This window comes from Octopus bimaculoides, chromosome 11 (assembly GCF_046866305.1).
Source record: "Octopus bimaculoides isolate indiv1 chromosome 11, ASM4686630v1, whole genome shotgun sequence".
In the NCBI taxonomy this organism is placed as follows: Eukaryota; Metazoa; Mollusca; class Cephalopoda; order Octopoda; family Octopodidae; genus Octopus; species Octopus bimaculoides.
In genome coordinates, this window is record NC_142938.1 from 11,706,338 (window position 1) to 11,723,275 (window position 16,938).

At 31.7% G+C, this 16,938-nt stretch overlaps 1 long non-coding RNA gene across 3 annotated transcripts in view; it reads left to right on the forward strand.

The window, feature by feature from the left end:
* Nucleotides 1-16,938, forward strand: part of LOC106879735 (uncharacterized) — a 199,195-nt gene that overhangs the window by 171,098 nt on the left and 11,159 nt on the right. For all 3 annotated transcript variants that reach the window (XR_008265155.2, XR_016243761.1, XR_016243760.1), the window contains exon 2: nucleotides 10,552-10,672. This is a non-coding gene — a long non-coding RNA (uncharacterized LOC106879735). The remainder of the gene's footprint in view (nucleotides 1-10,551; nucleotides 10,673-16,938) is intronic.

Here is a 16,938-nt window from a genome sequence, read left to right on the forward strand (position 1 = left end):
AATACCATCAACAACAACATGAATAAGAAGAATAGTGTCAATAAAAATAATGAAAATAATAATAACTATCTTCATTTCCACCTTGGGCAGGAGGCCATAAATTTAGTAGGAATGAAAATTCAGGATTTACACTGTCACAGAACCTAAATGATACTTCATTTTATTGACCCCGGCTGTATTTACACTGAGATTATAAAGAGTTGCAAAATACCTCGTAGTATTTAATACGATGTTGTGATGATTTAGCCAAAGTAATTTTCGAATAGAGGACAAAAGGACAAAAAAAAAAAAAGAATTGGAAGCAGGTATTTTAATTCAGTTCAATCGACTTCAGTGTTTTCTTTTATCGATCGGAGGGAATAAAAGAAATGGTAATCCGAGAGGAATTTGGAGTCAGAACTATAAGGAAAATAATCGGTACAAATAACCCGACGCTCTACGGATTCCTCGAAAAATAATGATTTTTTTATAACAGGGATGCAAGGTCAATAATTTGATTTTGTCGACTAAATTGATTACAGTTCATCGTTTGCACTATATTTAGTCAATCTGGGAAGCATGACAAGTATAGCTGACCAGTGGGCGGACAAATTGGAACCCAGACTTTCTGACAGCTATCGACTTGACTGTCAACATGTGATATGTGAACATGGACAAACAAGTCTTCTATATCGCGTGAAGACAGTGCATTCTGTTGGACACTAGACAAGGATGGCGAAGATTATCTATATTTCAAAATGTTCGGTTGGTATTTGTGGTAGAGAAACGTCTCCTTAAACATCTTTGTGTACGTATATGTACAGAGAAATATTTTAGTTTCGTTGTTATACTTGCGATGGTTACAACTGCTGCCTTACCTTGCAGTTACCACAGATTTTGGTGCTCGTATCAGCGTTGGAGTCTGATCTTCACACTCACCCTTTTAACTAGAGAGTAGAATGAATTAGGATGGTTTCTAACTCTCACATCTACGGGTATTTACCTCCACTTCTGAAAGAAAACAAATCTGGTCTACCACAGAAGTTCTTCCGCAGCAACTCAAACTCATTCTCTGTTGCTCTCCATGTTCGCTTCAGCAGTGGATGTGACAGGACGAACTTCATCTCTGTTATTTCCCCGTGGGTATCTAGCATTATCATAAATCTGCAATCGTCTGTACGTGGACATACGTTGGTGACACTCACGTTGTTCTTTTAACGTCACATATACGTTGCCATTTTAACATCGCGCTGCAGGCGATTGCCACCGTGACATGTTATTTATGTAGACAGAGGATTACACACGTCTTTGAAGGCTACGCTTCTTCCAGGCGTTTCTGAATTTCAACTGAAGAATGATGCAGTGCCTTTTTCTCTGTGCAAAATATATCATTGTAAGGAATGATTGTTTTTTTTAATTTTATTATTATTATTATTATTATTTTTTTTTTTTTTTAGTGGTCATGTTTTCTTTGGCTGAAAGCAACATCATTTCAGAGAAATTAATATCATTCATAAACTATTGAACTGCGTCTGCTTTTCCTTCGAATGTATGCGTGGTCCGTTGGTTTGTTATACGAACGAAAGATGATCACATTTTCCCTTATCGATTTTCAGTTATTACTTCTGTTGCTTTCGTTGTTGTTGTTGTTGTTGGTGGTGGTGGTGTTGCTGTTGTTGCCCTTATTGATTTTAATGCTGTTATTTTCTGTTATTTTCGTTGTTCTTTTTGTCCTTATGTTGATACGTGTTGTTTTTGCTACTATCGTTGTTGATTTTGTATATCGGAAATCAATGCCAGAAAATATCCCTGATATGCTGTGTGAACAAGCATCGTCTGTTCTGCCCTATTAGGTGTCTGCTATTCTAGAAATAAGGATTTGTTCCCAACATTCAAATAAACCAGACTAATGAAAATAATAACAGACCAAATCATTGGAATTTTTAATTTTTAAGTATCTCCTTCGTAGTTAAATACGAACCTCAACGTTTCTATGAAATAATAGCTTCACATTTTGGCACGAGGCCAGTGATTCTGGTAGGAGGAGCGGAGAAAGTTAATAATTTATTTTACCAACTCGAAACCACGAAGAGTAAAGTTGACCCCAGCGAGAACTGAACTCAGATCAACTGGTATCTCAAATTACTTTAAATATGAAAGGCAAGAGTTCTCTCCCAGCTGTGTTCTTTAGGTTATAAATGCATGTTGAGTGGAGACTCATTGATTCGTGTCATACTTTAAGGTGGCGAGCTGGCAGAAACGTTAGCAAACCGGGCGAAATGCTTAGCGGTATTTCGTCTGCCGTTACATTCTGAGTTCAAATTCCGCCGAGGTCGACTTTGCCTCTCATCATTTCGGGGTCGATAAATTAAGTACCAGTTACGCACTGGATAGACGTAATCGACTTAATCCCCTTGTTCGTTCCTTCTATGTTTAGCTCCTTGTCGGCAATAAAGAAATAAGAAACGTTAGCACGGGCGAAATGCTTAGCGGTATTTCGTCTGTCTTTCCGTTCTGAGTTCAAATTCCGCCGAGGTCGACTTTCTCGGCACTACCTCCTGAATGTGACAGCTTGACGAGATACAGTTGCGCCTTCACTCGGATGGTATTTTCTTTGTAGACCTTTGAAAGGACGAAAAGTACAGTTGACCTCAACAGGATTTGAACTAGGAATGCAGAGAACCGGAACAAAATATCGTAACGTATTTCATCTAACGCTCTAACGACTTTGCCGATCGACCGCCAAACATGGAATCGATGAAAATAAGTATTAGTTTAATATTGGAGATCGATATTGGCGAATAAATTTTCTCCTCCCTGATGTCTGTGGCCTTGTATCTGACAAGCATCGCTATAATTACACGTGTTGTGAAATAAATACTGAAAGAAAGAAATTCTGAAATAAATAAATAAATAAATAAGAAAGAAAGATTTTATATTATTTCGTGAATTTCATTTATGTCGTGCAAATGAAATGGAAAATACAGATGTTGCAGTCGATTAATGGTGTGAGAAGCTGTCATTGTTGATTGCCTCAACCTCTGATACATATAATTATTCTCAATAACTCCGAGGTTTATAATGACCACCCACATTTAAAAGTCCTTTTTTCCCGTTTCATTTTTCTCTTTTTTTTTGTACCTACATTCTCTATCTATCTATCTATCTATCTATCTATCTATCTATCTATCTGTCTATCTATCTATATGTCTGTCTGTCTTCTTATATATCTATCTATCTATATGTCTGCCCTATCTATCTATATGTCTGCCCTATCTATCTATATGTCTGCCCTATCTATCTATATGTCTGTCTCTCTACTTATCTATCCATCTATCTATCTATCTATCTATCTATCTATCTATCTATCTATCTATCTATCTATCTATCTATCTATCTATCTGTCTATCTAATCTCTCTCGATTTGTTTTTTAGTTTTTTTTTAAATAAATATTTGTTATCGAATTCGAAATCATTTACACGTTTTGTTGTCTTTATTTTCGTTTATTTTTATTATTTGATGGCTGAGTCAGAGAAGATAGGCAGTGACCATGACCTATTTCAGAGCCTTCAACAGAAGCGGGAGGAAGGGATAATGCTAATCCCTTTCGGGAGGCCAGGCACGAGTGATTCAAAAAGCGTAGACTCGACTAAAGACACCCAAGGGTCAAGTGATGGTAATGTTAAAACGCGCGGCAGATCGAATCTATCACACAAAAATCAATATTTCACTTATAAAGAATATTAATAAAGTGGTGAACTGGCAGATTGCTTTGTGTGTATAACAGAATATTTCACAGTATTTGTTCTGATTCTCTGTGTTCAGAGTTCAAATCCCAGCAAGGTGAAATTTTTCAGGATAGAGGAATGGCAGAATTATTAGATTGTCGGATGGGATGTCTTGCAGTATCTGTCCCTACTTTTGGGCATTCTGAGTTCAACTTTTGCCCTAACAAAAAAACGTAAATTAATACGGTATATCTTGGTTCCAGGTTTATTGCCATTATATGGAAACTTAGGCAAATGTCTTCTCATCTAGCTATCCATCTATCTATCTATCTATCTAAGATGGGTCGGCCAAATTTTGTGATTGAATCTGGTAGGCTGAAACTGAAGCAAACCCGTCAGAGAAACTGAAAGAAGCCCCTCGTATATATGTTTATATATATATATGCTGAGACCTCCCTTCGGTCATGAATGACCATGGGATTGCACCTAGAAAGTTACCCTTCCGGAACAAGTCCGGGCAAAGTTGTTTATGGAAGACCACTCGGGTGGTTGGGCCTCCAACCAGGCCTTATGCGATACCCTTAAAGGAAATTTTCAGACGCCCCTCATATGTATACGCACAAGGTTCATATTAATATCAGAACAGAAACCCACAACTATTCTCTCAGCAACGATCGATGAATTAGAAGGGCATGAGACAATGAGATGTATGTATAGAGTGTGCATATTATCACTGATACACTCAAAGGCTGTGTTTGAAGGCCTTTCACTTAATCAAATAATTAATAAATTCAGTCATTTAAATTTTATGTACGTATATGGAAACATAAATACACACACATATACGCAAACACACACACACACACACACATATATTTGAAACGATTCTTTAGTAAATGTGTCTTTAAATCTTCTGTCACACAGAAACTAGCAATCCTGTTGCTACTGTTCAAAATTTGTAGGATTGCAGACAACAACTAGTGAGGGTTTATATATACCTACATTACGTGTAGCGAGATGGATACAAAGATAGATATATACATATATGCAAATATGTATAAGTATGTATGTATGTATATATGAATATACATTAAATATATATATATATATATAAGTGTATAAGTGTGTGATTATATTAGAATTACACACATACATACATATGTATACTCTTATTCTTTTTACTCTTTTACTTGTTTCAGTCATTTGACTGTGGCCATGCTGGAGCACCGCCCTCAGTCGAGCAAATCGACCTCAGGACTTATTCTTTGGATGCCTAGCACCTATTCTATCGGTCTCTTTTTGCCGAACCACTAGGTCACGGGGACACAAACACATCACCATCGGTTGTCAAGCGATGTTGGGGGGACAAACACAGACACACATACACAGACATACATATATATATATATACATATATATATACGACAGCCTTCTTTCAGTTTCCGTCTACCAAATCCACTCACAAGGCCTCGGTCGGCCCGAGGCTCTAGTAGAAGACACTTGCCCAAGGTGCCACGCAGTGGGAATGAACCCGGTATATATGCACGTGTATGTGTGTGTATGTATATGAATATTTAGAGAGAGAGAGAGAGACCGAGAAAGATAGACGGACAGACAGACAGGCAGACAGGCAGATATACAGACAGACAGACAGACATACAGACATACAGATAGATAAATAGATAGATAGATAGATAGATAGATAGATAGATAGATAGATAGATAGATAGACAGATGGATAGATAGATAGATAGATAGATAGATAGATAGATAGATAGATAGATAGATAGATAGATAGATAGATAGATAGATGGATAGGTGGATTGATGAAGAGTAGAGAGAAAGAAAAGAGAGATCTGTGAGTAATTGACAAACAAACAGATAAATAGTCAATCATATACAAATGTGTGTCTTTGACTCGGCGTGTGTGTTTGTGTGTGTGTGAGTGCGTGTGTCTCTGTGAACACATCTATGTATATATTCAAGGAAACATACCTCACAAAGCACATTAATAAATTCAACCACATCACACATATTCACACAAAAATGCAGGCATGCATGCTCGCATCTTTTTTTCAAAAATGCGTTCTTAGGGAATTTCATATAGAAAATAAACTAAAGTGAATACTATTCTAGAATATCTTTGATGGCATAGAGAAAGCAAATATTTCCAATTCTGAATGTTTAGTGAAAGATTGTGTAAATTAACGCAATATTCCACGACAATTTCCCAAGGGCATAGATGAATCACAAACGGTTGTGTTTGAAAATTGCGTTGTACTGATTACTGGAACAAACTAGGAGATTGAGAATTCAAATAGTGATTTAGCGAAACGAATTTGTCTTAAATGTTATTAGAGTATACGCGCTTAATGTACACACACACATACACACGCACAAATACGATATATATATATATATATATATATATATATATATATATATATATATATATATATATATATATATATATATATATATATATTTATATGTATATCTATACATATATATATGTATACACAACATACACCCATACACACAGCTATATATATATATATATATATATATATATATATATAAATATTTATATATATATATATAAGGGAATTAACGTATATAATTATATATATGTGTGTGTGTATATATATTTTTGAAAGCACACACATACATATACATATATAACATACATATAACACATAAACATATACGTATGTATGTCTGTGTATTTATATACGTATATGATATATACATGACTATATATAAGTATATATATATATATATATATATATATATATATATATATATATATATATGAATATATATATGTATGAATATATATAAGTATATATATATATATATATACGTATATATGTATATATATATATATATATATATATATATACATAAATAAATTACATATTATATATATATGTATATATATATTTGTATATATATATATATATATATATATATATATATATATATATATATATATATACATATATATATATATACATGCACACATACATACATACATATATACATACATATACACATAAAAACGTACATATATACAAATATACAAATACACAATGTCCATATATACGTTTCTTGTATGTATTTGAAATGCTAAAAATTTTCTTGTATAATTTTTTTTATCGATGCACAACATGTCCTACTTAGGGAATATTGTAGCGTGAATAATAAGTATGCTCTATTGCTTTTGTTGTTTTCTGATGATTGTGGCAGCTGTTTGTTACCGACATTGTCAGAGATTTTGTTGTTGCAAATATCATTTCTTGTTGTTGATATTTATTGTTGATATGGCCGTTATTTGTTGCAATTGTTCTTACTATTTCCTCTAAGAGATTTAGTTAGAGCAATGCCATATGTATGTATATATTTTGTAATATGTATATGTACATGGATATATATATATATATATACATATATATAAATATATATATATGTGTATATATATATATATAAATATATATAAATATTAATATATATATATATATATATATATATATATATATATATATATATATATATATATAAACATATATATATGTATATATATATAAATATTAATATATATATATATATATATATATATATATATATATATATATATATATATATATATATATATATATATATATATATATATATATATATATATATATATATATATATATATTAATATATTAATATATATAAATATTAATATATATATATATATATATATATATATATATATATATATATATATATATATATATATATATATATATATATATATATATATATATATACACAAATATATACGTATATATTTAAAAGTCTATGTATTTCAATTTCTATTAATGCTGATGCTGTTTCTGAAGTTTCTCTGGCTCATCAGATGAAGTATATAAAATATGGTGGTGGTGGTGGTGGTGGTGGTTTCGGTGGTGGCGCAGGTTGATATACGATTGTAATGCATGCAACAAAACCAATAGTATGAAGAATAAGTAAAAACACAAGTGTCAACTATAATACATAACAAAAAGAAAAAAAAAACAAACTGACAACGCGAGCCCTAACAAAATAACAACAACAATAATAATGGTAATAACGAATAACAATGATAATGATAATATTAATGATGATGATGATGATGATGACGAAAATAATAATAATAATCATAACAACAACAACAATACTAATAATAATAATAATAATAATAATAATAATAATGATAATAATAATAATAATAATAATAAAAAAATGCTTTCTAATTGATGTATCAATACCAGCAGATGACAACGTTTCTCTAAAAGAAATGGAAAAACTTTCAAAATACAAAGACCTGGAAATAGAGATAACTCGAATGTGGAATCTAAAAACAGAAACAATTCCTATCATAGTAGGTGCCTTAGGTATAATAAAAAAAATATTCAGACAAATACATAACAAATATAGCAGGACTTACAAATATATATAACATACAGAAAATTGCACTACTGGGTACTGCACACATCCTACGCAAAACACTTTCAATACAGTAAACATAAGAGCACCACAGCAAACCACAGCACATACCCAAGGCGCACAGAGCTGCGCTCGGTAGTGAAGTGAAAGCACGTTATAAAAATAAAACTACTGAATAATAATAATAATAATAATGATAGTAATAATAATAATAATCCTTTCTTCTCTAATCCATAATGGTCGAACACAAGACAAATACGGACGATACAATACAATGGGCAAACGCTGTGTTTAACAATGCCGTATATACAATAATTAACAAAGACAATTGACAAAACAGTTAAACAATAAAAACATCCTAAAAAGAAGGGGATAATAATAATAACAACAACAACAGTAATAATAATAATAATAATAATAATAATAATAATAATAATAATAATAATAATAATAATAATAATGATAATAAATGCCCTGATGCAGTACCAGGCAGTGGCTCTCATGGTTTCTGATCTTAGCTGATTGGAAGTGTTATCATGTACATTGTTTAGTCTTGGTATAGTAGATGGGCTACATCAAATATTCTGCTCAATACCACAGAAAACATATGTATACCTATGGTTAAACATAGGTAATATACCGGTATTATAATGGATACATCTATCCCTTAGACTGTTATTTTAACCTCTATATGAAAACGAATTTTATACTACTGTTGATTGAATATTTAGTGTTGTCTTATCCCATCAGTAAACGCTCCGTTCTTAGTCACAATATTTCTTTAAAAAATAACCTAAACTTAACACACACACACACACACACACACACACTCACACACACACACACACACTCACACACACACACACACACATACACACAGGCATGGGCGCACCAACACCATAACCACACAATAACGCGTACATACATATATACATACACACACACATACATACATACATACATACATACATACATACATATTGCATATAATTATTCTTTTACATTATTATCGATCTCAATCATTGGAGTATGACGGACTGCAGCCATGCTGGGTCAGCCTTTCAGACATTTTAATCGATATTATCGACCCTGGTATTTAGTTCTGTCTGGTACATATTTTATCGACCTCTATTCACCGAATCGTTAAGTCACGCTCTTGATCTAACAGAAAACAACTCGACACAAATTACAGACGCCGACACAGACAGTGACACGCCTTACACAGATACACACAGACGCACACACACACACACACACACACATATCTTTCTATACATACATACTAGCATGTACATATACATATATATTTATACATGCATATAAATATATGTGTGTGTATGTACGTATGTATATGTAAATGTGTATATGTATATATATTTAAAGATAGATCGAATGATATATATGCATATAATTACATATACATACACACACACACACACACACACACACACACACACATATATATATATATATATATATATATATATATATATATATATATATATATATATATATATTTACATATAATACATATATATAAAAATTTATTGACATATATATATATATTTATATATAATATATCTATATATGAATTCATTTACATATATCTATATTTAGATATATATATATATACATATATATATATATATATATATATAATTTAAATATATATGAATATATATGTACGTGAAACTCTGAGTAACAGTATATGTATATATATATATACACAAACACACACACACACACACACATACATATATATATATATATATGGGAGAATATATAAATAATAACAACAGACGAGGACAGGTGGTGTAAATAACAAAAGTATATATATATATATATATATATATATATATATATATATATATATATATATATATATATATATATATATATATATATATATATATATATATATATATATATATATATATATATATATATATATATATATACACATATATATATGTTGCCACGCAGTGGGACTGAACCCGGAACGCCTGCGCTCAAAGACTACATTATTAAGAAGATTTTATGTAATACTAATTTCCTGTTACCAAAATGTGTGGGTTGTAGTATGTCCCAGGCTGTGTTATACTCGAATACATGTGCCACCCCAGTAATTCGATTTTTAGAGCGTTTCGTTGATCGAACGCTTGACCGCAAGACCAATGGAAGATTCACGAACATTTATTGAATTCATATTTAATTCATGCTGGAAAATAAAAGGAAACAAACATGTCAGAATTGGCAGGCTTAAAACTCCGACATAAATATACATAAGAAAATAATATAAGTCAATTACTCTCCCTTATATAATTAAAACACTTAAACACTTTTTTTACTTATTTACTTTCGTTTCAGAATAGTAGCGGAATATACTGACTCAGTACATACCCTATCGATTATCTAAAGACGAAATGTAAATTCGAGCCGGTTAAGATCTGAACTCAGAGAGTAAACGGACATTAACTAATACCGCAAGGTAGGTATCGAGTCTAACACTTCACCGATTCTACATCTTGCCGCCCTTATATAAGTAATTAAAAATATATTGTGTTGTTCAGTCGTGCTGACGTTTTAATTATACATTTTCTTCTTTGTTCTCATCATATTCTAATTGTTTTTCCTTGTCTCGTAACACCCAACATTACATATGTATAAGGATGCTATGTCCAGCGGCTCCAGACCGTCCGTTCATCTATTGGTCAGCGTCAGCAAACGCTGGTTTTTCAAACAGCGGCGTGACAGTCGTTGGCTGGTGGTGAAAGCGCTGGAGTTCCTAGCGGTGGTAATAATGGTGATGATGGTTGTGGCAGCCGCGGTGAAGGTGGTAGCGGTGGTGATGGCGGTAGTGGTGCAGAGAGGAGTCGGCAAAATTATTCATCTGACGTCAGTCGCTTAACAAGTCAATACAGTCTGGAAAGAAGAATATAACAGGAAATGTAAATATTATACATGTGTAGACAATGTGATATACAGTAATACGAAGGCGGTAGACATATTTTATATATGTATAAATATACTTTATATATATGTATATATATATATATATATATATATATATATATATATATATATGTCAATATATGTATAAATACATATATATATATACATATATATATATATATATATATATATATATATATATATATATATATATATATATATGTCAATATATATATAAATACACACTTATATATATATACAGACATACATGCATATATATATATATATATATATATATATATATATATATATATATATATATATATATATATATATATATATATATATATATACATATACACGTAAACATACACATATATGTATGGACGTAATAGACATACGTATATCTATATATGTATATATATACATATATATATACACACACAGACACGCGCATATATAGATATACGTATGTCTATTACGTACATACATATATGTGTATGTTTACGTGTATATGTGTGTATATATATATATATATATATATATATATATATATATATATATATATATATATACATACATATATATATATATATATATATATATATATATATATATATATATACAGATATATATATGTATGTATGTCTATATATATAAGTGTGTGTATTTATACATATATTGACATACGTATATATGTACATATATATATATATATATATATATATATATATATATATATATATATATATATATATATATATATATATATATATATACATATACATATATATATATATATATCCATACACCCACTTTTCTGGATATAGTCATCCGTAGATACTTACACAACACAGCACACTCTCATTCTACGTCTCCTGGCAAATTGATTAGGCTTGGGGCTGTTTGAAGCTGAGAGACTATATTTATAACATCGTGGGGGAACCATAACAATGTTTTTCTTTATTAAAATCCTATCATACACTTTGACGAATGTGATGAACTTGCATACTAATTCTTATGCATACATACTTACATGCATACATACATACATACATACATACAAACAAGATGATGACAAATATCCGTCAATTGTAAATAATGTTAATAATGTAGATTATTACTCGGCCAAAATTTGGAACATAAGTCCGAAAATTAGAATTTTTATATTAAATGCCTAAAGTTATATAACGGACAGTAGATAGACATCCAGGAGTTATGACTCGGATGTGGCCCGAACCCACTCTCTAGAGTGTCAGGAGTTAAGGGCTGAAACACTTGCATAAAGGTGTTTTCTCCTCTGAGTACCACCTGCAGTTACGCTCTCCCCGAGTTTCTTTCCTCTTATCCGACCAAAAGTTTGGAACATAGGTCTGAAAACTAGAATTTTCATATTAAATGCCCAAAGTTATATTTAATTTGCAAAATATTATTACTTGACCAAAATTTTGGAACATGGATCTGAACTTTAGATATTGAATCATTGGGTCAGGTATTAGGTAAGTATATCTCTATATTGCATATATTTCAATTGAATTGTACTTGGGCATAACAATTTTGATTTTAAAGATAAGTATTCCAAACTTTTGGCCGCGGCTGTACATATGCATACATTCGTGCATATATACATACGTATACACTCCGCACATGTATACACATGTATACACATGTATACACATGTATACACATAAGATGTTTCTCTAAGTATAATAACCTCGCCTTCTGGCCTGCAGTGTCAGTCCCACCAGTCGTGTTTCTGCCCCTGCATAGGACACAGACGTTGAGTGACCATCAAGTTCTTAGCATGTATCGTTCGTCTTTTGTCACTTTGGCTCTCCCAAACCGACCACATTGCACCCGAAGGATTCTACGCAACAGGGTTAATGCTATTAACAGAGCCCTTAAGACTCGTTCTGGTATTGTATTGATCCATGTATTGTGATATAAGTCTATAAACACATTTGAATCTTACTATTTCAGCCTGATTTAGGTACGTGTTTTAGTTTCGCAAATTAGGCAGAAAAATTCCATACATTTTACTACGTTGGAAAACTCAGAATACCAAAGAAAGCCAAAATGGAATAGACAAGACAACAAGAAACACATGGGACGGAAGGTTATTGAAGAGGTCACAGAATGTGTGACGAAAGGAATTTGACAGAGAAATTAAAATAATAATAATAAACCTAAATTGAAGATATTTAATTAGCGTATGTTTAATTAGAGAAAAATAAACATGCTCAAGTATAGCAAAAAATTCATAATATTTTTTGGCGTCGATACAATAAGTAACAGTCAAGTACTGAGGTCGAATTGCTGACCTTATGCCTAAATCTGAAACTATGATTAATATTTTGGGACAGGGAGTGCTTTTCGATTACATCGACTCCAGTGCACAACTGGTATTTATTTTTTTGACCCCGTAGTGTTGAAAGGCAAAGTCGATCACGGCGGAATTTGAACTCAAGATGCAAAGACGGTCGAAATGTTGTAAAGCATTTTATCCAGCGTGCCAACGATTCTGCAAGAAAATCACACGGCCTACAATTTTGAGAGGAAAGGAATAAGTCGATTACAGCGACATCAGAATTTTGACTGACATTTTATTTTACCGTTTTCGAAAGGATGAAAGACAAAGCCGACCTAAACGGCATTTGAACCCGAACGTAAAAAAAAAAAAAAAAAAAAAAAAAAAACGCGTCACAAATACCACAAGACATTCTCCAATGATTCTGCTAATGTACCACACTGAATAATAATAATAATAATAATAATAATAATAATAATAATAATAATAAGAAAGATAGACGCAAATAGGCCAGACATCAGAAAGATAGACGCAAATAGGCCAGACATCAGAAAGATAGACGCAAATAGGCCAGACATCATACTGAAAGACTTCAGACAAAAATCATGCCTCCTCATTGATATGACTGTCCCAATTGATATAAACGTATCTGTCAAGACCTACCAAAAACTGAGCAAATATAAAGATCTTGAAATAGAAATTAGCAAAATGTGGAATCTGAAGACGAAAACAATACCTATTGTCATAGGTGCCCTGGGAATGACAGCGAAACGGGCTGATTACTACCTAGCTCAGATACCAGGAAACCCCAAAATGGCTGAAGTCCAAAAGATAGTGCTCATGGGAACTGCCCATATCCTACGTAAAATACTGTCTATGTGATCTCAAATTTTAAAGCAAACATAATTTTCTTATGGTTTCTTAAACATTCACTTGAACAAAACTGTACAAATCCAAATATATGGTACCCTAGGCATAACACCTACATGAACTTCTAACTTGTTGTCTCTTGAGGTCTCTGGGTGAGACTTGGATCCAACTTGTACAAATGCAAAAAAAAAAGTCAAACATAAAATAATAATAATAATAATAATAATAATAATAATAATAATAATAATAATAATAATAATAATAATAAAAGCAACGACATGAACATGAATAAATAATTGTTTAAACTTTTCAAAAGAGCTCTTTTGCCAAGGGAGACAAACGACAGATGTAATTTTTCACTGTTGATCAAACATAAAGAATTCGCCGAAAGTTGGTATTTTGCCAAGTCAGAATTTTGAAATTCAGCCAAGAAATATCTATGGAAAAAGTCTATAATCTTTTTCTGATAAGCTTTCTTCCGTCGGAATATAAAATGATAGACACATCAGAACACACGGTCCCGTTGTGGATTACGTTACAATTTGGTTTTCGTATGTTCTCTTATTTCAACTATCAATCAAATCAACAAATAATTGTTCCTGTAATTACTCTACATGCAAATGCTGTTCAACCTTATACGTTTATGCGTTTATAAATACATGTGTATTATATGTATGCACACACACACATATATATATATACTCACACACACACACACACACACATGTATATATATATATATATATATATATATATATATATATATATATATATATATATACATATATACGTGTATGTCAGTATATATATGCATTATAGATAGATAAATGATAGATAAATCGAGACATACATGAATATATACAAATGTAAATACATGCATAGACACACGTATACACATACATACGAACATACATGCATACACACACATACATCCACACATGCATACAAACACATAAACACACATACGCACACATATGCGCAAACATACATGCATACATACATACATACATACATACATACATATGTTCAGGTTTATACCTGTAATTATTGGACCTCTGGGATACTATCACACTGCCTAAATGCCAATGTAGAGAAATTAGGCTTCTAAAAACCAAAAAGAAGAAGGTTAATTCGATGACTACAGATCGAATCGATCATGGGTAATATAAAAATCTGTAAAACTTTCCAGAAGTTTATCATTTGAATATATATGAGCATGTCATACATACATACATACGTACGTACATACATACATACATACATACATACATACATACATAAATACACACAAAAATACCCTGTTGTTGAAGTTGAAATTGCAGTGAAAGGTCCTTGGATCTAGGTTAGAAACTGTTCTTTATTGGCAAAAAATCTTGGAAATAAACTGAATAATTACATACATATATGTATGCACACTCACACGCAAAAACACTCACACACACACGTATATATTTATCTTTATATATATATATAATCAAAATAAGCAACAAGGATATCCAGAGGTAATGCAGTACGATCGTTTCATGCAACTCCATTTAATTGAACAATGTAATCATTGCATCAATTTAAAATGCAGAGCAATCTTCAGCTGCATAAAGACATAGAATTTAATTCAATTACAACAGATAGATACATTAATACAATTATACCTAAAATCTCCTTGACTTCTTGGAGATTTTAGGTATAATTATACTAATGTTTCCAACTGTTCTAATTTAATTAAATTCTATGTTTTTGTGCAGCTGAGGATTGCTCTGCATTTTAAATTGATGTAATGATTGCATTGTTCAATTAAATTAGAGTTGCATGAAACGATCGTACTGCATTACCTCTGGATATGCTTGTTGCTTATTTTGATTTTAATCACCTTACTTTGAAATTGTATGGAAAATATTGTACTAAATTCTGGTGCCTCAACTTAAGTTGATGACTATATATATATATATATATATATATATATATATATATATATATGTATATATAGTCTTCCTTAATACCATCATCAACACGCACTAACACAAACGTAACTACCACCCAACCAGTACTAGTCACCACTACGGCTATACATTCCATTAATACCAGCATTAAAATTAACCACTAAAACTACCACCGCTGTGACTACCACGCTGTTAACACCAGCGCCACCGCCATCACTACGCCACCGACACAATACGCCGTTGCCAGCTCTTCATCGTTTTAACCAACAATATTACACTCGCACTAACTCCATTACCACTCCGTCGCCAAGGACACGATCACCACCACCAACAACACTACTACTACTACTACTACTACTACCACCACTACCACCACTACCACCACCACCACCAACACTACTACTACTACTACTACTACTACTACTACTACTACTACTACTACTACCATTACCACCACCACCAACAACAACAACATCACTTTTATCAATCCCGTTATTATCAACATTACCACTAACCAACCAACGAGCCAGCCAGCCAGACAACCAGCAGGCCAGCGAGCCGGCCACAAAGCATTTTATGGCCGTCGCTGACACCTCTAATATTTCCGCTTCAGTGATAAAATTTAGATATTTTATAGCTAAAGGTTCGATTTTGATCCATTCTCATTTAGTTTCAGATACTCTGTAG